The 22,039-nt window shown below is 46.8% G+C and overlaps 1 long non-coding RNA gene across 1 annotated transcript; it reads left to right on the top strand.

Moving 5' to 3' along the window:
- Positions 1–1,278: 1,278 nt before the first annotated feature.
- LOC115313377 lies at positions 1,279–13,092 on the top strand. Its single transcript, XR_003917330.4, has 3 exons — positions 1,279–1,952; positions 6,895–7,037; positions 12,632–13,092. It is a non-coding gene; the product is annotated as an uncharacterized LOC115313377 (long non-coding RNA).
- The last annotated feature ends 8,947 nt before the right edge of the window (positions 13,093–22,039 follow it).

The following is a 22,039-nucleotide window of genomic DNA, read 5'->3' as shown; positions in this document are numbered from 1 at the left end:
AACAAACGCCATGCGTGTGTTCAGGAGGGCGACACTCGTGAAGAATTCGGTGGTTTTTACTTTGGCGTGTCGCCTCGTCTTTTCTCACGCTAGCAACAGCGTTAAGTTGTGCCCAGTATTTTGAAACTCCCGGCCTGCGCGCACTGTGTTTTCGCGCCTCGTACAGCGGGATGGTGCGGTTCGAGTAGCGGTTTGGCTCTGGCGTTTGGCGGATTGATAGGACACGCTCCTAGCTGGGCGTCGTCGTCGTGCTCGTGTACGGCGTCTGCCTCGCGCTGGCCTGCGGTGCCTGGCGTCGGGTTTGAGGTGCGCGGGCCTCGGGGGCGGATCTAAAACTCCGTTACTTTTTTTTTTCTTTTTTTTTTTTGGGGGGGGGGGGGTGGAACATTTTTAAGGACACTATTCTACCCATGCTTTCTTGTGCAAGGGGGGGTGCACCCATGCCAAATTGTTTTCTCCCTTGTTGCCTGTTTGGTATTTTATTAATCTTGCTCTGGTTGATTGACTAGCAGACGCTCGTGCGCACGGGCCCCTGCATATTTGTCTAGCCTGCAAGCCACCCAGAGTACTACTGTCGCTAATAAAGATTATTGTTGCTTGCCTTAGCAGCGTTTTAATTTACCCCGGCTACATTCCTGACTTGTAGAACTCGTGGGTGCACAAGTAGTTTACATGGCTGAGGGAAGGGGTTAAATGATTTGATTAAAATGCTCTGATCTGGTATAGAATGTTTAGCGGTACAAAGGTTGCAATGGAGCGCACGCATCTGGCAGGCGCTCTCGCATGTACTATGGAGACACATACAAATCAAGGAGATCCAGCTTTGAATGTGATGGCTTCCTACTTACTACAGGTTCTAAGGTGTTATCGGAGCCTAAGGTGTTGGTAAAGTTAAGGGAGTCTCTTAAAACATTTGTGGTAAGACCGAATGCTGGATGCAATTTTAGTCTAAAAGGTGGTCCACACTGTTGCATCCAACTATGACTGTGTCCGAGAAAACCAGTCTTTAGGCCTCTTGTGACTGCTTATGACCACGCAGCACAGCAATAATGGCAGTCGTAAGCGGCTTAAAAACCGGTTTTCTTCAACTCGGTTGTAGTCATTTGCAACAGTGTGAACCAGCTTTAACACCCCTAAAGGCCCGTTCACACTCTTACGACCGAGTAAGACCGAGAGAGACCAGACCGGTTTTTAAGCCTCTTGCGATCACTTGGAACCAGCTCCGCTTTAGCGCATCTGGCCCTAAGACGTCGCAAGAGGCTTAAAAACCAATCTGGTCTCTCTCGGTCGTACTCGATCGCATATGTGTAAACGGCGCTTTTGTGCATGCACAAACAGTAGCTTCAGGATAAAGTTGCTCAATGCACTAACCCCAAAGGATTTCGATCACATCCCGGGTGTTGATATTTTATCTGTATCCCTGCACTGCAGAACAGGTCAAGAGGCACGTAGATTGCTGTGCGTGTGAATATAAAGCGAGCTGTGCTATTTCTAAGGGGTGCTTAATTTGTTGTTAGCTTCCTGGGATTTCTCAAGGTACCAGTAGGTATCCAAGCTCTACATGCACACTGTTCCTGACACAATTACGGCGGGAAGAAGCTTATTTCCTTTACTTGGTTGAGCTTAATGGTGCAATCATCATGGTCTTTGCAGTGTCGACAACAAGGGAAGCGTAATGTTGTCACTTGTTCTTTTGTTGATTTGTGAAGCAAGTTCTGGTTTCTTTTTTGTTCCAGAATGTGAGTCATGATGTTGCAGGAAGTCTGTGTGATGAAGAAAAAACTGCAGGTGGCTAGAAGCTGCTGAGGTGCTGCCAGTCTGGATAGCAGCCATCAACTCAGCAAAGGCTTGTAGGCGAAGCAGCCCCACCTGTTTCTCTGCTGCCATTCGAGACAGGATGCTTTGTAAAATGTGCAACAGGGCCCATGCACCGCTTCCCCAGGGTTCTGTTGGTATTTATCTGACATTTTGTTTTTCTGAACAGAAATTACCATTACAAACTAATATACCGCGCAAGCACCCACTCTAAATTGGGGATGATCCTTTAAAGCTGGGGGATAGGGTAGGTAATAAATCAAAGGTTCACATGGTCAGGTGGTCCCTTTTTCCGACCACGGAATTACGAATCACTGCCATTAGCAAAGCTAGTTGACTGCGCAAACACGTAAAAACAAAACATCCGTTTGCTTTTTCTTCTTTTTTTGATTACAAAGAAGCATCTTCAAAAATGGTTGCTTACGCATTTGTTTGTTTTTGTCACTAAAGACTTAAATTTATTCTTCTGAGTTAGAATAAAAAAGCAACCCATCTTTTCTTGGGCACAACTTTCTTTGGCAATCAAGAGAAGGCTAGGGAGGGGGAGGCTGGCAGTGGTTCTGTATTAACGCACCAAATAGTTTCGTTTCTTTTTTTTTGGCCTAGGTTTTAGTTTGGGTTTTGGCGTGTCAACCACGCAGTTGCTACAGTGCATTTTTTTTCTATGAGGATTGCGGTTGAGGGAGGTGAACCGCGATCGCCAAGCATGCAGGCATATTCACATCTATTTCTCAAAGTTTCACCCGTGTTTTAACGTGAGCCAACAGATTAACTGAAGCACTGGGACAGACTTGAAAGGTAAATTTCACCGTGATCAATCTCCTAGAATTTTATTTGTCTCGCATCTAACGAAGATAGGCAGCGTCGATTCAGGAGAAGCTACGAATTTCATGATCGTAGATAAGCACCGGAAAAATAGACAGAAACAAAAAGTTGGTGTTAACACTGGCACACTCGCAACTAACATTTAATTAAAACAGTATTTCTTATATAGCCATGAAAAACGTCAGTCATGACTACATGACTACAACTGGTGTAACCCTCTATCAAGAAACTCATATTCTTTAGCCGATAAGGTTATGGATGTGTCACTTGTACACCTCGAACCTTTGGCTTTAATCTCAAACGCCTGGTGTAGCTCTCTAGATGCTTTATATTGGTATTTGGCCAAACATTTGGTGTCATCGAATGACTGGGAGCAAAACCAGCGTCTGCAGTGTGTGGCGAGATGTCCTGATGGAGGTTGCTCGTGTTGCCACCTCATGTTCGCGGGCGCAATCATTAATACATAGGCCTCTTTGACCGGTGTACACAGAACCACATGACATTGGAATTTCGTACAAAACTCTGGTCGTGCATTTTGTGAATTTTTCGCAGTGTTTAGTTTTGCATTTGTGTTTTCCGAGGGCCGCGGCTGCAGCAACCACGCGCGTCAGCTGCTGCCCTTGTTTCCCGTCTTTTGATGACACCAAATTTTTGGCCAGACACCCATATAAAGTATCCAGAAAGCTACACGAGGCGTTTTGAGATTATAGCCGAAGGCACGAGTTGTGCAGGTGACAGATCCATAACCTTATCAGCAAAAAGAATATGAATTCCTTGATAGAGGTCAACACTGGTTGTAGCCATGACTGACATTTCTCAGGGCTATCTAAGAGATTGTTTTTTCGATAAATGGCAGTTGCGAGTGTGCCAGTGTTTACGTCAACTTCTTGTCCCCGTCTATATTTTCGACGCCTGTCCATGATCATGAACCAACTGACCCAAATTGCCACATGAACAAATTTCATCAGTGCTGCTGCGTTTTGAGGTCATTAATATGTAAACTCTTCTGGTGTTGAAAAATTATTGCGGGGCTGCGATATGCCGAAATACAAGCACGCACACTTCACGACGCCAAGTCGCATTTCATTTGGATCGCATTCAGTTATGGCTGGCCTAGGGGGTCGCTGGCACACCACAGCTCAGAACATGTGTAGCGAAAGATTGCGCTGCAGAACCCAGGGGTCCTGATCTTGATCCCCACCACTGCTCACTCCCACCAGTGAGCTCGCTAACCAACCGGTTCATGGAAACAACTAGGAGTTTCAGTTCCCACTGCCCCATTTGTCGTACACATTGCACTCCACTTGCTTGCTTGGTTTGTTTTAACATTTCTTGGTTGTCAAAGTTCGTAAAAATCCCACACGTCAAACAAATGGGCGAGCTTACAAAGTGTACCATCGATACACCACACTGATGATGCCCAAAGATGGCCATGATCAAGATGCCATCTTAATTTTGCAGGGAGCTAGAAAACATGGGGTGAACATAAACCAAGAAAACACAAAATAGCTAAAAAGGAAATGCTATAGGTTTGGCACATCCTGGCTAATGTTATGCTGACATTCTAAAGTCAAAGCTAAACAGAACAATTTTACTTATTTTTTTTAATTGGTTAAGTTCCACTCTGCAAATTATTATGGTTGAACTATATTCAGCTATGCAGTGAAATGGTGTCATTAGGCTCTCTAGCTTTAGCTCCATTGCCACGGAACGTTGTCCCTCTCCTCTCCTGCTTTCCCATTCTACTTGTTCTATCCCCATGCTCTCTGCCAGTCGGGGATATAAACTCCCATGGCGACAGCGCGCTTGATGTCTCTTTCATATATATATATATATATATACATATATATATATATATTTTTTTTAAATAGGGGAATAGGCTTTAATATATCCTCTCATGAGTTGATATGTTTCAAAAGTAGGGGTTGAGCGCATACTCTGACATGGGTGTATGCTTGGGTGTTTTACGGTTGTTTGATGGTGTTGTGTGTTACTAGAATAAATTGGGCTTTAGTATAGTTACCGCATATCTGTATAGGTAATTCATGCAGTTCTTAATGATCATCAGTATAAAACTCAACCTTGTGCAGGGTGTCTATGGCTCGAAAAATTGGTAATGTTGAGGTATTCGGCGATTGGAAAAGTCTGAAGATTTCCACCCTAATCAGCATCGATCAGGGAAATTCAGCCTTCCTCCCTAGTGAAAAATACACCAGCTGGAGGGCTGGTGTGACTTGATGTTACAACAGATTTTTTCACAGATGTGATTTGGGACATTTTCTGGTGTGACATCAGAAATCTGGTGTTCTGGTGTGACAGCAGAAATCTGTTGTGTGAGTATGACATCAGAAATCTGGTGTTTTGATTTTACACCAGAAATCTGGTGTTCTGGCGGGACATCAGGTTTTTTCCTAATGTGGTACCAGACCACCTGTTGACTGGGTGTTGCTTTACTCACAAAAAAGGGTACAATTATAAGTTTGACAACAACGCTGCTGTCATAATTACTTTATTCAGAAAAGCAAAAAAGTACAACAGTAAAGCTTCAGAAGCTTTACTGTTGCAGGGAGTTGGCCGTGATCAACTGGAGTTTGTCCGGAGCCACTGTCCTGCGTCGAAGAACCGGACGTCCTGTCGTTCCGCAATTCTTGGACTTTCAGCTTGCGGTTGACTCGTGTCTTAGTTACGCTGATCCGTTCCGCATACCCCTCCGCGCCAGCTATCTCCTTTTCTAAGGCATCATGTCCGACAGATGGCTTGATTTCCTTGTCCAGCTCTTTCAGGGAAGCCTCCTTAAATAGAAGAATATCAAGTGTTTCTTCGAGCTCACCGATGTCGGTTGGATCCGGGGCCAGCAGACGCCAATCTCGTTGATGATCTCTGTTGTGGCGGCTCGCAGGGTAATCCTCTTTTGCTTCAGGCGGTCGACGCCCTCCTCGCTCGTAGTAGGCATTTCGTCCCCAAAAACTGTAATAATTACTAGCTTCCTTTGTTGCTTTGCTACCAAACCAAGCTCGTCGGAAGTAAGGAAAGTGCACCAACACATCTTTTCGGCTTCGACTCACAAAGAAGACTTCTTTATTTTCTCAAACCTAAAGAAAAATACCGGCGGAAAGGGAAAGAGAAAACCTCGAAGAGGCGAGCCGGCGAGCGCCCGAAGCTTCTCAAGGCCGCCCGGGAAAGTGCTCGGGACGAGGGGGACACTTCTTGATCACAAAGGAGCCCGCCGCGGGGTCTCCGGCGAGTACCAAGACAGGAGGAAACAAGGCAACCCGTTGGGGGACGGAGCGGCACACCAACTAATAGAAGACACGCGCGCGGACCGGGGGGAAAAGTCAACAAAAACACAACACGGGTGTCACATCAAACTGCGTGGTGTGCACACCAGGCTGCCTGTTCGGCGCATGAGTCCTTGTGGTGTGACACCAGACTCTCTTGGTGTACCCATCAGGCTGTTGTGCGGGTACACCAGCAATTCTGGAGGGCACAACAGGCTGGTGTGCTCGATACATCAGCATCGCTGGTGGGCACGCCAGATATTCTGGTGTCACACCAGGATTCTCTGATGTCACACCATGATTGCCTGGTGTATTTCATTAGGGAAGCTTTCTCTGAATGTCAGCAAAAGACACGTGTGGTGTGACACATGCACCTTTCTACCCAGCAACTTGGCCGGCCTGCCAACATAAATCTCTGCTGGAAACTAGAGTCTTGGTAGAATCCAGAGATATAACCTCATCTCAAAATGTATGAACAAGGCAAACTTCAATACTCTCAATGAACTGCTGTTGCTTATGCAAGATTTGTGGAATGGCTTCATAGTGCGAGAGCTTGAGTCTATTGTTACCCCAGTTGCTCCTCAATTAACTTTTTAAGGGATCTTTTCCGGGTTGTGAACATCATGGCAGTTGAGGTAGTTTCTGCTGGGAGTATCCCTCAGCTTGACAGTCAATAGAAGCTTTGTCAGCCAGGCTTTTGAATGTTGCAATGACAATGACTGTCGCGTTAGCTCATACATTTTTTGCCAGAAGTTGTACGACCAACCACCAGGATTGCAACATCTGACAGCATGACATGCCGTCTGCTGTGGTGTCATTAACTTTAGTCCCTTTGAGACCACTTTTGGTACATGGGTGGTATAGAACGCTAAACACACCAGTTGGAGGCACATTCCAGGCACCATACCGTAGCATCTGCTGCTGAGATGTTCTTATGGCAGTTATAATTTCCGATATTGTTTCTTTTGTTCTTCAGTGGGAGCTCATGTAGGTGGCACTGTGTACAGAGGGGCAGGGTGGCTGACAGTGAGCTGCCCAAGCAAGCTGCTGGCTCTTGTGACCGTCTCCGAAAGCCCGTGGATGGGCTAAATCACGGTCGTGCCTGGACATTCATAAATGGTAAACACAATCTACACTACCTTTGAAATATGCCTTGGGCTAATGGCTGTAGCTTCGATGACGTGTTTGGCAGCTAGAATTGAACTGGATAGTGTTAAGCGGCACATGTCATCAAGTAGGCACATGCTGGGACGCTTATCCACAAAGTCGGCTTTCCAGTCCATGAGCCACCAAAGACCCAGCCAAAGAGATCCCGAGTCACCCATGATTTCATGTTTCATACGTCTATGATGGTTGTACTGTAAGAGTTCTTCATACTATTTGGCATTCTAAACTTTCCCATCACTAAGAATACATTTCTGTGGTACCATCCGTGTTGGTTTTCAAAAGCTGTTTAATCTGGGCCTTGTTCTGTTAGCTGCCATGAAAACTGGGAATCGCTTGCCAGGGATGCTTTTGACATTGCGGGCAAATTTTCTAGGCAAGGCATTTAACTATTTCTGGCTTCATACTTGGCTTCACTTGATCCTTGAGCCATTGACTTTCTCTTTCGACGCTGGCACTACTGCACGTTACAAAAGGTACAGCCGTTTGCATCCATCTATCCATCCCCTAGATAGTCTTTTTTCCTATGCCATGGTGGCCCTTAGGGTAATCTAGCTCTCCACTTGCAGTGAAGTTCTTCACATCAGCTTAAAAGGAATCTTTCACATTCTTTTAGAAGATTCATCACTTCAAGAGTAAAAGGAGGTTTTCACATTCCTTTAGAACAGGGGTCTCCAAACCCCGGCCTGCGGGCTAAATCCGGCCCGCGGAGGTCTTTCGACCGGCTCCTGGCTGGCTGCAGTCCTCCCAGTGGAGCCCGGCCCACGGCCCGCTTCCAGCTGAATAGGCGCGTGTAAAACGGCGCCGCGGCCGCTTTACACGCGCTTTAACGAAGTTACCAGAAAAAAAAAGAAAAAAAAAACGAGAAAAACTGCCGACCGTAAGGGGTGTCCTCTGGTCATCTTAGTAATTGGACATTGTCATTAGCAGAATCCATACTCTAGCCCCCTGTTCCATATCTGAGTAACTAAGTACGTTAAAATTAATTTACGTCCCTATCTATATTGTGCTTAGTGTACTGTGCTGTAGCTATTAAATATTGTCAGCATAACACATATCGTTCTCACTACTTTTCTGCCCTGTGTGAACGTGCCAAAGTTCCTATGCGCTCTGGCTTATATGCTGCTACGTTTTCTGGGCTCCAATTATTGTGTGATGTCATAAGCAGCGAAATGATTAAATTTCGTTACAAAGTGAATGCATTCAGCCACCTTAGAATCTTTTTGTTCCATGTTTACTCTACCTTTAAATATTGTATATTTAAATGCTTAGATATCTAGAAATATTTATTTAGATTTTCCTCATTTAAATCTGGCCATTTATATTCCCGGCCCTCGAGACAGAGACAGAACCTCCATCCGGCCCCTTAGCCAAAAAGTTTGGAGACCCCTGCTTTAGAGGATCGATCTCAATATAGGAATGTTGCTTGCCCGGACATCTCTACACCACCTCTGTTGTAGTTTCTCGATGCATCGGCGCTATGGCCGGCGGAACGGCGAGCAAGGCTTCGGGGTTTGGGTGGTCAAACCTCGAGCAAGGCTTCGTCAAGATTGTTGGTGGGCCCCAAGCAAGTCTTCGACAATGTGCTTGTGTTTGTGAGTGAGCACTGTTTGGCACCGTAAGCACCCAAGCCACCACCGACATCTTGGGATCATGATTGGACTCTCCTCCAAACTGTATGGCATCTTTGATTTGGCTTCTGTTCCTTTTGTTATGCTTTCGAAGCTTTTGTGTCTTTCTTGCCACGGTTACGAAGAGTGGAACGCTTCCAAGATATGTTTTTTCCTTTATGTATTTCTTTTTTTTACGACTGTGTGAGCGTCCTGTGCACCTTTTCTTTACTTTTGAATTTCATTACTATTAAATAGTGTTTTGTAACACCAGGCATGACTCACTCTCAATTCCCACCGCCTCTCAGGAAGTCCAACGCCTGGGTGTGGCCCTAGCACCTAGACATCGGTCCAATAGACCCTTTGCAAAACGTACAGCGCCACGACGGCAGGGAATTTTGGGAACCCTCGGTAGAGATCACGCGCTTTCCCGTTGCGCCTCCGCGATTGCGCGCGCGTCCCGGCAGCTACCACCAGCAGCCGTTGCAGCCATCCGCCATCCCTCCCATCCGCCGAGTCGTACGTCGTTGGCGGCGTACCGTATCTGTGGCAGCGTAAAGGCACCGCGACAGGTGAACTTATATAAATATGTTATTTGTCGTAACTTACCTTCACGTATTGAAGTGTCACCCAATTCATTTAATTAGCATCGCAACCGTGGCAGGTTTCGACCAGGTTCGACAAAGCGTTGGTGCAGCAGACGACATAGCCGGTACAAAGGGGAGGGACGAGGAAGGGGCAGCCGTTGGTTCGTCGCTCGCCCGACTCGGCCGCTCGAAAAGTCGTTGCCGTGGTAACCTGTGCCTGCTCGCATATGCCACATGGTCACGTGGTAGCGGGAGGAGGGGCGTACCGAACATTCCCACTATTCGTCACGCGGCGCGCGCTGACTTTTGGGATTTTTGCAAGGGGTCTATTCAAATTACAAGTTTGTTTGTTTATTTGATCTTTTCCAACCAAACCTGTGGCAAACTTGTGACAGGTTCGAGTCGTGTCCTGGACGCCAGCATGTCACAGGTTCGGTTGGAAAAGATGCCATAAACAAACAAACTTGTAATTTGAATTGTACCGCTGTCCAGGTGCTAGGGCCACACCTATCTGATCGACTTCCTTAGAGGCTGTAGGAATTGAGAGTGAGTCGTGTCTGGCGTTGCGGAACACTATTTAATAGTAATGAAATTCAAAAGTAAAGGTGCACAGGACGCACACACAGTTGTAAACAAAGTAATAAAGGAAAAGAACATATCTTGCAAGCCTTCCGCTCTTCGTAACCGCGGCAAACAAAAATCACAAAAGCTTCGAAAGCGTGACAAAGGGAACAGAACCGAAATGAAAGCTGCCATACAGTTCGGAGGAGGAAAGGCCCATCATGGTCCCAAGATGTCGGTGGTGGTCCGGTCCCTTGTGCCACCAGTCGGAGCCGAGAAGTCGTGGTGGCTTGGGTGCTTGTAGTGCCGAACAGCACTCACTCACAAGCGCACGCACATCGTCGAAGCTTGCTCAGGGCCCACGAACCATCTTGACGAAGCCTTGTTCGGTGTTCGACTACCCACACCACTGAAGCCTTGCTCGTTATTCCACCAGCCATAATGCCGACGCCTAGCTTCGCGCAGCTTCCACCTTTCTTTTTTTATTTTTCCTCCCTTCCGAGCTCATGTTCTCAGCGCTCGCGCATCTTACTCAAAACGCAAACCAACAAAGAACAACAAAAATCGTTGAATTCTGTGACAACAGCATGTAGGCCTATTTGATGGTTGATTCTAATGTCATATATCTATGATTGTCCACATTGGATATCTTTTGCCTGTGGTGTGTTCTGCAGCCACAAACATCTGTCATGCCACCACTACGCATTAGTGTTCGGTGGAGAAGCCTGCTACGTGGCTTCAGAGCATGCAGTCATTAATTTCAACACTAGGAAAATTGATACTGATGTCTCATAAAAATGGACACCTCCGTTCCTACCCAAAAGCGTCCCTAATGTGAGCTGTGCATAACAACAGAACAAAATGCTGGTATTTACCCGGTTGGTTCCCGAGAATGGTTTCTATATAGCTGAGTATCCACGTTGTTGAGACATGACGGTTTACCCACCCTGCCCGAGTCCTACTAGAGTGACAAAGAAAAACCCCTGACACCGATATGCCTCAAGACTGAATAATACGCCAAAAAACACGGACGAAATGAAGGAAGATCTGCTGATAGGAAGTAACACTTGCTATCAGAACACTGTAAACCTGATTCGCATTATGTGATTTTACTTGCGATTTAGTTGTGCAACGTCACTCATGCAGCAACATTAAAGGATAGGGGAACTGCAGTGCCTGCAGCTTCCCCTATGCTTTGTTTTTGTCTTGTAGCAGCCCATGACACTAGTCTTTTTCTAAGTTGGACTTGCACTAACAATGGTCACAGTGAACTGCTAGCTGACCATTGGGATAAAATACCAGGGTAACAACTCTTGTCTGAGTGCACCTTTAGTGTCATTGTCTGACAGAATTTCACTCTCTGTAGAACCAGTGGGGCTGGCTTGTAAGGGAGTGCATTTTGACCTTACAGTGTTCTGCCAGGAGGTTTCGGTTTTTATTTGTATATATATTTTTTTAACTAAACAATTCAGTTGAAAATTATGCCAAGTCCTGTCCAGGTCTTTCCTCGTTTTGTCTGTGTTTTTTGGCATCTTATTCAGTAGTGAATAACCAACTAGCGCAACTTGCCATCTTAAGCCCCAAGACAATGCACTCAAACTGAATGTTTTTCTAGTCTCATTTTTTTGTCGTTTTAATTACTAGGGATTTTGGTTTTTGTGTGTTATAGCTTCAGCGCGGTCAGTGGGAGTTGACAGCACTTTATATTGCAACCTTACAGATAGGTACCATAAATATCAAAAAGTACTTCTATGCATTTAAAGAAAAAGCTGATAGAAAACATTGTCTTTATAGTGAAGTTGTGCTCATGGCTTGGTTTTACTATCAAGGGAAACAAAAACATTTCAATTGCGGCAATTCAAAGTCCGCTTTCAGACGATCTGAGCATCCTTGCGCTGTACTGCATGTCATATGTGGTGTTCACATTGAGGTGCTCTAACTGGCTTCTATTTTGTATTTACTGACCGTAGTACTCTACAAATGGAGGGAAATCATGCTTGTCACTGTTGAGTTCTGCAGTTCCGGTGTTATGTATTCTCCTGCAGTATGAAGGACCCACTAAGAGTGCCTAGCCGAGGCAGTGGCTGGTGGGGGCGCTGTGTGTGCTCTGGGAGATCCCAATCTACCCAAGGGGGAACTCACTCACTGCTCAGCTAAAGCACAATGCACGCTTATCAGTTTTCGGGTTCATGGTGGAAAGCAGTTCATTCGGATCATGTCACCGCCACTAACTCTGAAATGGCTGTCTGAGAGAAACTGGCCCGAGTCAAGACAATTATTTTCCTTTTAAAGGCATGGTCCATGCCATCCTTCTAATTAATGAATACGCTCTTCAAGACCTCTTATTTTTTAAATATAAGACTCGGGTGTAACATTAATATTTGTGCCTGTTTTCAAATTTTACACGTGAAACAACTGATAACAAAAAGTGATGAGCATGCTTACGTCAAGCCTCCGTGATCATATCTCCGAGCGCGATACCGATAAAGCACACTGTTAGGCTAAACCTAAACCAAAAACTGTTAGCAAGTTCAGGACCAGTTGAGCCCCGAGTGAGCGTCCTTTTCTCAAGGCAGAGCAGGATCTCGTGGAGTGTACATGGCGCCCCCGACCACTCCTGTCTCGGCCACGCGCTTTCAGTAGGTATTTTATATTGAAGGAGACTGAACATACCACCAAGACCTTTTGGGTGGCCTCTGCTGTGTTATAATTTAAATAGGAGCATGATTTATAGTTCATGTAAAACATATTTACTAAAGATGCATCACTGTTTATCCTGTTCCTTCTCCAGGTGCTGCTATCCAGCTCTACGTCACAGCCATGAAGTGGTTATGGGGTGAACCATCGACAACTGCTTTCATTAGTACTCGGATCGGCAGAGCCACCTGCTAGCTGTGAAGCCCAGTTACCAGGCAGCAAATACTCGACCAGCAACCAGCCTTTGTCACTCTAGTGGGACTCAATGATTATGCCCGAGCCTCACTAGAGCGACAAACAGAAACAAATGACACGGACAAGCCTCCAACCCATGCAGCATATATGTGATGGTACCTTTTGCAGCCGTTTATTCGTTCGGTGCTCGTGAAATAAGCATGAGTGATTGTAAGCCTGCCAAAGAACCCTCGCGTGCATGATGCTTGTGTTTAAGCATAGCCTCCTTTATTCTACAAAGCCTCTCAGATCGCGAAAGACTCAGGTTTGAGCCTTGTCGCTGTCGTTTGTCGCTGTAGTGGGCCTCTGGCATAAGCCAGCACCATGTACTGAACACGAAATAAGAAACTACTGTATCAAACTTGATTTGGTTTTGCAGCTTCATTTGCATGCTGACCACACCATAAATACAGCAGCTCGCACATATTTTCAACTTTAATTCTATTGTTCAAATATTCTGAGAAAATTACTGAGCAGCTTTATTAATCGTGAGGCACGTTTGGTGCTGACCACAGCACCAAACATCTCCCATGTTTGGTGCTGTGTGCACAAAAAATTGGTTGGTACTTCAGTAGCAACCAGTTTTTTCTGCACACAGCACCAAAATTGGAGATGTTTCGCTACATGCCACAAAAACATCCTTTGAATGACAACAGAGGCTTCCTTGGGAGAAGCCTGTAAATTGCCCGTATAGCCAAGAGTGAATGACCAGAAAACTCCCACCCTGGCGCACACTGCATTTACACCGTTTTGCCAAGCTTGACTGACCACTGAACTGACAGCGTGGCCCAGGATGCTTTTAGGCCGTTTTGCCATGCCTTGCTGACCACTGAACTGCCAGCCTGGCCCAGGCTGGTTTTACACCGTGAAGCCAAGCTTGGCTGTACAAGGAACCCCCACTGAACCGCCGGGCCTGCTAGCCAGGCTGGGGCTGCCTAGCGCCATGGGGCAAAACAATCTAGGCCCACTGAAACTTCCCCGGCTGCCCAGTCTGGATCCATTTTGAGCCGGTCATACTGTGCTGCTTGGGTAAAGGTCGCCCAGAACGAGGTTGGTCATCGAACTAAAAATCACCAGTCTTAAAGCGAAAAAACCACTTGCAATTTCTTATTAGCATCTTCCTTGTAAGTTCTTTGAAGCATTACAAGAGTTTCTAGCACAGTTTTACCTAAAGCAATATTTCACAGCCCCATGTTGTTCCTTCATATTAGACATTGCAAAAAAAAAACTATTTTGAAGTGCGTGGAAAAAAATAGTTATAGCAGACAATGGCAAACTCGCTCGGAAGGGGTGCTGCAAAGCGCTGCTAGCGGCGGAAGCTGGTACTACAAACAGCCCGCCTTTCAGAAATTCATTCCGGTTACTTTTGCATCCAACCTGGAACGAATCACTGCACGAAAAGCTTTCGATATATGCCATGTTTAAAACCAAACTGGAACGAATCACTGCACGAAAAGCTTTCGATATATGCCATGTTTAAAAAAAAAAGATGGCAACCAGTCAAAGAGGCTCAATAGACCTTATGAAAAATTGTTTGGTGATCTGACAATACTGAGAGGGACGCCATTTTAATGTTGGCAAGCGTCGTCGGTACCAAAGCACGGTGGAGGCATCAGAGAGAGCCGTACGGGCAGTGTACGATAGCGCAGCAGCTGTTTTCCGCCTTCTGACCATGAAATGTGGACAAACAGTTTAAACAACCTACCGCAACTGTCTGAAGAAGCTCTAGGAGACCTGTGCACACTGGCAACAACCTCGTCGAGGCAGCGGAGCAAGTCCTACGCCTTTGCTGTGGAAGCTTACACACTGCGGGTTGTCGCCAGCGTGTGCGTAGGCCTCCGAAAGTTTCATCAGACAGTTGCGGTAGGTTGTTTAAACTCTTCGTCCGGCGGAAACACAGCTGCCGCGCCATCACACAGTGCCCTACACTTCAGTACCGTCAACGCTTGCCAACATTAAAATAGTGATGTCAAACTGCCAAGCATTTTCGCATAAGGTTAATTGAGATGAGGCAATTTTCTCAGTAACGTCAAGCAACATCGGCCACAGTGTGCGCCCAAACAATGGCAGTCTTTAATAATTGGCGCTGCAGCTACCATACTTTGTTCACCTCTAAGCTGAGACTGTGATGGAAGCTACGTCCTCGTTAGACCAGTCATACGCCTCTCTTTTGCTGCATCATCACGCTCCCGGCCATACCCATGCGCGAAGGGTTGGGTCAGGTGATAGGAGCAGTAATGTGATTGGTCATAGCCATTTCGGAGCAGCTGTTGGAGCATCCAAAAGTTCATTTTGGAAAAGTAAAACGAGCTTTTGGAGCATAATCCCACACGTCATTTTCATTTATGTCACTGCAATTGTGAGGAGAGACGGAAAATATTAGAACAAACACTAGTTGCTTAGTTGCTTGTGGAAGCACCGGACACGGTAAAAAGAAGACGACTGATGAAGAACAGTGCAAACTGCCGTGAATGATTATTTTAGGTACGAAATCCCACTGAAGAAATGTTAAAATACAATCATTTTGAGCACCTAGAATTAGGTGTCCTTCAAGTTCTTAGGGGGGTTGTAACAAAACTGCAACTCTCAATTCAGACAAAAAAAAAAAACGAAGCATAAAATATTAACCTACGCGAGTCCATATATACCTTCTTGCACCCAGTGGCGTCACAAGGGGGTGCGGGTGGGGGGGGGGGGGGGCGGACCGCCCTGGGTGCAGTACTCCGGGGGGTGTCGTGGCGGACCACGAGAGGATCGGTGCCACTGCCCCGGGTGCCACTGACACTAGTGACGCCACTGCTTTTACCCAGTCTTGCTCTGGAGGAGTAGTACCTTTCCCCTTAGTACGCGGGGGTGCTGCGGCAAAGAAACACATGCAACATCGCGACGCCTAGTTCGTAACTGATGCTTCACTGCATTACACCAATATGCGGTGAGAAGCGCACTCAACAAAGCTAACTAACCCACCAGAACAGACCACGAACACGAGACTTGTTGCGAAACTTCTGAGTACTGTCAGTGCTTAGTGCGAAATCAAATCGAATAGTATGTTATTTGAGGCGACTATCGAAAGTCCTGTAACCCTGTAAGAGCCTACACTAACAAGTCGCCCCGGTAGCGAGGCCTGCAGCTGTTATATTTTCAGTATTATTTATTTGAACTTAAGTTCTGGTACAATGTTGGCGCAAATTCCTCACATTTTGACCAAATGTTGCAAGTGTAGCAGAGTAGTAGTAAATGTGCACCAGTTCACACAGATGGTAAACAAACCGTTGCTAGGGGCGTTGCCCGTTGCTAGGGGCGTTGCCCTGTGGGCGGGGCCCGATCCGACCAATCACATCGCAGCAGGGCGGGGCTAAAACCAATCCCACCAATCACTGAGCAGTGGGGCGGGGCCCTTCCCTCTCTCCCATCCCAGTGACCAATCGGAGCCCATCGAGGTCCCGCCCTCGAGTCACGTACGCGGTATAGGTGTGAGGTCACGTAGCCAATGTTAACACATCGTTAAGGATGTTAACACATGCTTAACAAGGTGTTAACAGCCGATGTTATCAGTCACGTACGCGGCGCGTGTCAGAAGCGTGGGAAAGACACGTACAGGGATGTCATCAGCACGACTCCCATCACGTGATTCTAACCATGTGATTTCCCCGGGTTCGAGTTGCGTCCGACAGAGGGCGCTCACGTGATGTCACATAGGGTTCGTGTTGCGTCCGCGCTCACGTGATGGTCACGTGACATTATTTGAATCTCTGCGCGGTAAACGACTTTTATTCGCTAAAAAAGGCTCTGCGGCGGCTGGGGATCGACCTCGCTACCTTGTACATAGGAGCCCGACACTCTACCCCCTGAGCTATAAGCACATTGCTTCCTAGAGGGCCTAACTCTTCGTAGTCGTCCGTGTGTGCAAATCAGATCACGTGTTTTCCTGACACCTGGCTTTTGCTACACGGTTCAAAACCAAGATACGACATTGCCGCCGGTAATGTGACGATGGTCGTGTAATATTGTTTGCATCGCTGGGCGTTGCTCGTCTTCTTATCACGTGATTTCGAGCGCGCGCGAGCGATTCAAACGCTGCTCGCGGACTCGTAGCCTCATGGCGCCCCCTTAGCTGATGCATTTGGGGTCTTCGACCCGCTAAATTTGGGCATCATGTGACGGTCCCAAATAGCAGCAGCTGGGTCCCGCTAAATGAGGTGACGGTAAAAGTTTGGAGCTCGCGGATCGTGATATATATTGATCCAGCGTAAAGCTTTAAAGTAGCCCTGCTAAAATTTGGGGCCAGCTCGTAAAACTTTGCAAAAAACCCAGCGAATCTTGGGAATAGGCGCCATCTAGTGTTCAAATAGTGAAGTGGTTGTCGTCAAAATGTGGTGCCATCTGGTGGTAAAAGCTTCGACCCGCTATAAACTTTGGATGTCATGTGACGGTCCAATTAGCATGAGCTAGGTGCCGCTAAGTTGGGGTGAGGTGACGGTAAAACTTTGAAGCTGACGGACCGTGTTAAGTTTTGGTCCAGCGTAAAGCTTTGAAGTGGACCTGTTGGGGACAAAGTCTTGAAACTCACAGGCCATGCTGCTGGACCCAGTGATTTGTTTTGAAAAGACACCATCGAGCGTTAGAACTTTGCAGTGCTCATCGCTAAAATTGCTGAAATATGGTGGTAAAAGCTTCGACCCGCTAAATTTGGGAGTCATCTGAAGATTACCCTAGCACCAGCTGGGTGCCGCTAAATTTTTAGCTGGGGTCACGGTAAAACTTTGAAGTTCACAGGCCGTGCTACATCTTCGCCCCAGCGTAAAGCATTCAAGTGGCCCTGCTAAATATTGGGTTCCAGCGTAAACTTTGAAAAGCTCACAGACCGTGCTGGACCCAGTGAATCTTGGGATAGGAGTCTTCTAGGGTTAGAAATTTAAAGCGCACATCGCTAAAATTGCTCACCTCTGGTGGTAGAAGCTTCAACCCGGTAAATTTGGGCGTTACGTACTTAGCACACGTGGCAAGCTGTATCCACCTAATTTCGAGGGGTGACGGTAAAATTTTGAAGCTCACGGACCGTGCTAAGCTCAGACCCAGCGTACAGTTTTCAGGTAGCACTGACATATTTTGGGGGGCTAGCGGTGTGGGTGTGACCTTCCGACATCTTTTGCGGAAAAGGTGAATTGCTTGTATTTCCAAGGCGCGCTCATCCATATTTTCGCGCTCGCGCAAGTCCGGGCTTTGTGCGGATAAGTTGCCAATTCCGTTTGTACATGGCGCGCGCACCTGAATCCCTTAGCTGGCGGGAACGTTTAGCATTATCGCGCGACATCTCTCGCTAATTTTAGCGTCAGCTTGGTAGATGGCGTCAACTCTCTCTCGCGCGCGCGTGACATCTCTCGCTAATTTTAGCGTCATCTATAGCTGCTGACCGGAGCAGTGTGGGAAATGGAACGGAGCGTCGCGCGCATCCATACGCGCTAAAGAAGAGACTGATATGGTGTTTCATTTTTTTTTTTATTCTCGTTCGCTCTTAGAACACGCACACTTATAAATTTAGATACGGCGTTTAAATTCAATCTACGCAACAAAGACATCATTGGAAATACTTTCCCCAAAAAATGTATACAAAAGAAGCAGTTTCAAGACAAATCCGAGGCAACAAAGTTGTGAAACGGCATCTCACGAGCAACGCGCGATACAGTCCAAAATATTCACGCGGTCAGGATCTTCGACGAGGAGAAAGATCGCTCGCTTCCGTACACTATCGGATTATAGAAAGAAAAAAATGTACAACAATACAAGATGTTTCAAGACATAGCGACGGCGAAAAGTTTGGGAAATGACATCTCGCGAGCAACAGTCTAAAAAATATTTACAAAGTCAGGGCGTGCGATGAGGATATGAAGATCGCTTGGTTCCGGAAACGCTCTTTTGGCAGGCGCAGCTTTGTGGGGGATCCTCTCCAGCCTGGACCGACAGATGGCATACCGAAAGCTGTAAAGAAAATCCGATAGGGCGTGCAAGTTGATAGGCTTTTCTTTTACACACCGAACGCATTGACATTTTTCCGCCCTTTTTCCAACCAATGTCGGCGAACGCGTTTCTGCCAAGTCATCCTTTAGATACAACAGTGTAACGTTCTAGGCGGATTTCTCACCGATGAGGAGGTGACACGAAGTATCAGCTGTCATTCGCTGTCCACATAGTCATCCTCCACACCGCTATCGTCATCTGAGGAAAGAAAAAGAAAAGTGGATGAAGCTATCAAGCTGTACATACGTGACTCACCAGTCCGCACTGGCAGCAGGTGCTCAGCCGCTATCAGATGATCCCGCACAAATTCTCGCACCTGCTGCGTCGCCTCGGCCGCCTCGGCAGCCTCGCGGGATCCACCCAACCCAGCCCAAAACTGTAGAGTCCGGAAGCGGGCCGTCAATTGTTGTACGAGGTCAGAGGGTGAAAAATACGATAAAAGCATCCCGCAAGGGCAGATATGCTCACCGAAGGCGACCGCAGGGATCGCCGACATTTGCATCGCCAAGTATGCAAATAGAGGTGGTTGTATATCTCTCCCGGGATCAACTTCTTCCTCGTCCCAGTTTTCTCCTTCACCCGAGCCGTAGTCGTGGAGGAGTTGCGGATTGACAAACGCAATAATCTCCTCCAAAGACCGAGGGTTTCTTTGCCGAAAACGCTCGATGAAGTGAGAATGTACAACATCAAAGACTCGCTGTCCCTCCTCTGCCATCTTTAAAACGACGGGGTAGTTATCGGGCTGCCTTTGGGTAGTGCGACAGCGAGTAAGTTTCTACCCCTATTTTATACAAACCTTCTCCTTAGGTGCAATACGTGCTTCTTGGAAGTACATGCAAATGAGATCCAGATAGTTAGCGTCGCATGAAGGTTGTTAACGTCTCACACGTCTGCAACAAGCGCTCATCGAGGAAGCGCGCGCGCGGTATATCTCGAAATCGCGACCTTGAAGCGGTTTGACTGGTTTTTTTACTTCTTTCCAAACACTGTCTCGTTCAGCTGGTTAATCGAAATCGCGTTTTCTTTGCTAATAAGACAATTTGTTTCAGAATGTGGTCATCAACAGGAGGTTTTTCACGTCTCACACGTCTGCAACACGCGCCCATCGAGCAAGCGTGCGCGCGGTATATCTCGAAATAGCGACCTTGAAGCGGTTTGACTGGTTTTTTACTTCTTTCCACACACTGTATCGTTTAGCTGGTTATACAAAATCGCGTTTTCTTTGCTAATAAGCCATTCTGTTTCAGAATGTGGTCATCAAGAGGGAGAAAAGTCACCTCGGTCCGGCATCACACCGTTCTTGCACAGCAAGCTCTAAACTCCTAGCCTTCTCCTGGCTAATAGGACTTTTTTTGTTTTTTTTTGTTTCGATATCTGAAAAGCTCACCGATACCTAGAAAATTCGTCACTTGATCGTCGAATACCTAAGAATATCGTTTAGCCACCTCGTACCCGTCATGGTTACTCGTAACCTGTGTTCTCCCGACGACCGACAGTATTGTTACAGTGCAGACCCGCGCAAGTTCACCTAGCCTTGGTTCACAACGTGACTCCCTCGCCATGCATTCCGCTTTACGAAAGTGTCTGCGCTCTTCATAATTATGTGGCTCAGAGCGAGTTACACTTACACGCAAGAGATACAGAGGCGTACGACCCGTCCTCCTTTTTTTAGGCAGCATGCAGAGCATATGTCATACGTGCTGAGACATTTTGTGACACTCACGGTCGAGCTGGGGCGTCTCCTTCCTGACGACGCCATTGATGTGTCTGTACACGGTTGGAGCATTTTCAGGAGCAAGGCTCGCTATTTTCTTTTGTCGGGATCAAAGTTGGTACAATCCACGCTGAAGGTAGCTGATGACGATTTGGACCAGCATGTCGATCATCTCCTTGTTGAGAACCATTTTGTGGACATTACAAGCTTTGGGAGACTTTTTTTTTTTTTTTATTAAAGACAGAAAGACAAAAAATTAAAAACCGCCCGCCTGTCGCAACATTTTTTTTTTTCATCGTGTTTGACGCGCGCAGACACGTTTCAACCTGTTCTTGGGGGTAGCCAGCCCGCGGCCGCGGGTTTCAAAGGAGCTGGGAAATGTCTTAAATGTTGTTTCAACCTGTTCTTGGGGGTAGCCAGCCCGCGGCCGCGGGTTTCAAAGGAGCTGGGAAATGTCTTAAATGTTGTTTCAACCTGTTCTTGGGGGTAGCCAGCCCGCGGCCGCGGGTTTCAAAGGAGCTGGGAAATGTCTTAAAACCCGCTCAAACACAAAGCACATGTCTCTTTCAGATTTGTGAAGACGCTCACTGACGCCGACGAGGCATTGCTTTGAGGCGAGTTGCTTCGGCAGAGAAATATTTTCGCAACCAACGGTCGGAGGAAGGAATCGTTCCAAGCTAATTGTACCAACTTTGATCCCGACAAAAGAAAATAGCGAGCCTTGCTCCTGAAAATGCTCCAACCGTGTACAGACACATCAATGGCGTCGTCAGGAAGGAGACGCCCCAGCTCGACCGTGAGTGTCACAAAATGTCTCAGCACGTATGGCATATGCACTGCATGCTGCCTAAAAAAAGGAGGACAGGTCGTACGCCTCTGTATCTCTTGCGTGTAAGTGTAACTCGCTCTGAGCCACATAATTATGAAGAGCGCAGACACTTTCGTAAAGCGGAATGCATGGCGAGGGAGTCACGTTGTGAACCAAGGCTAGGTGAACTTGCGCGGGTCTGCACTGTAACAATACTGTCGGTCGTCGGGAGAACACAGGTTACGAGTAACCATGACGGGTACGAGGTGGCTAAACGATATTCTTAGGTATTCGACGATCAAGTGACGAATTTTCTAGGTATCGGTGAGCTTTTCAGATATCGAAACAAAAAAAACAAAAAAAGTCCTATTAGCCAGGAGAAGGCTAGGAGTTTAGAGCTTGCTGTGCAAGAACGGTGTGATGCCGGACCGAGGTGATTTTTCTCCCTCTTGATGACCACATTCTGAAACAGAATGGCTTATTAGCAAAGAAAACGCGATTTTGATTAACCAGCTAAACGATACAGTGTGTGGAAAGAAGTAAAAAACCAGTCAAACCGCTTCAAGGTCGCTATTTCGAGATATACCGCGCGCACGCTTGCTCGATGGGCGCGTGTTGCAGACGTGTGAGACGTGAAAAACCTCCTGTTGATGACCACATTCTGAAACAAATTGTCTTATTAGCAAAGAAAACGCGATTTCGATTAACCAGCTGAACGAGACAGTGTT

The sequence above is a fragment of the Ixodes scapularis genome, unplaced genomic scaffold, assembly GCF_016920785.2.
Source record: "Ixodes scapularis isolate PalLabHiFi unplaced genomic scaffold, ASM1692078v2 PGA_scaffold7__128_contigs__length_106722199, whole genome shotgun sequence".
NCBI classification, from domain to species: Eukaryota; Metazoa; Arthropoda; class Arachnida; order Ixodida; family Ixodidae; genus Ixodes; species Ixodes scapularis.
Note: the sequence above shows the minus strand (reverse complement) of the source record. Positions and strands in the feature narration are given on the sequence as shown.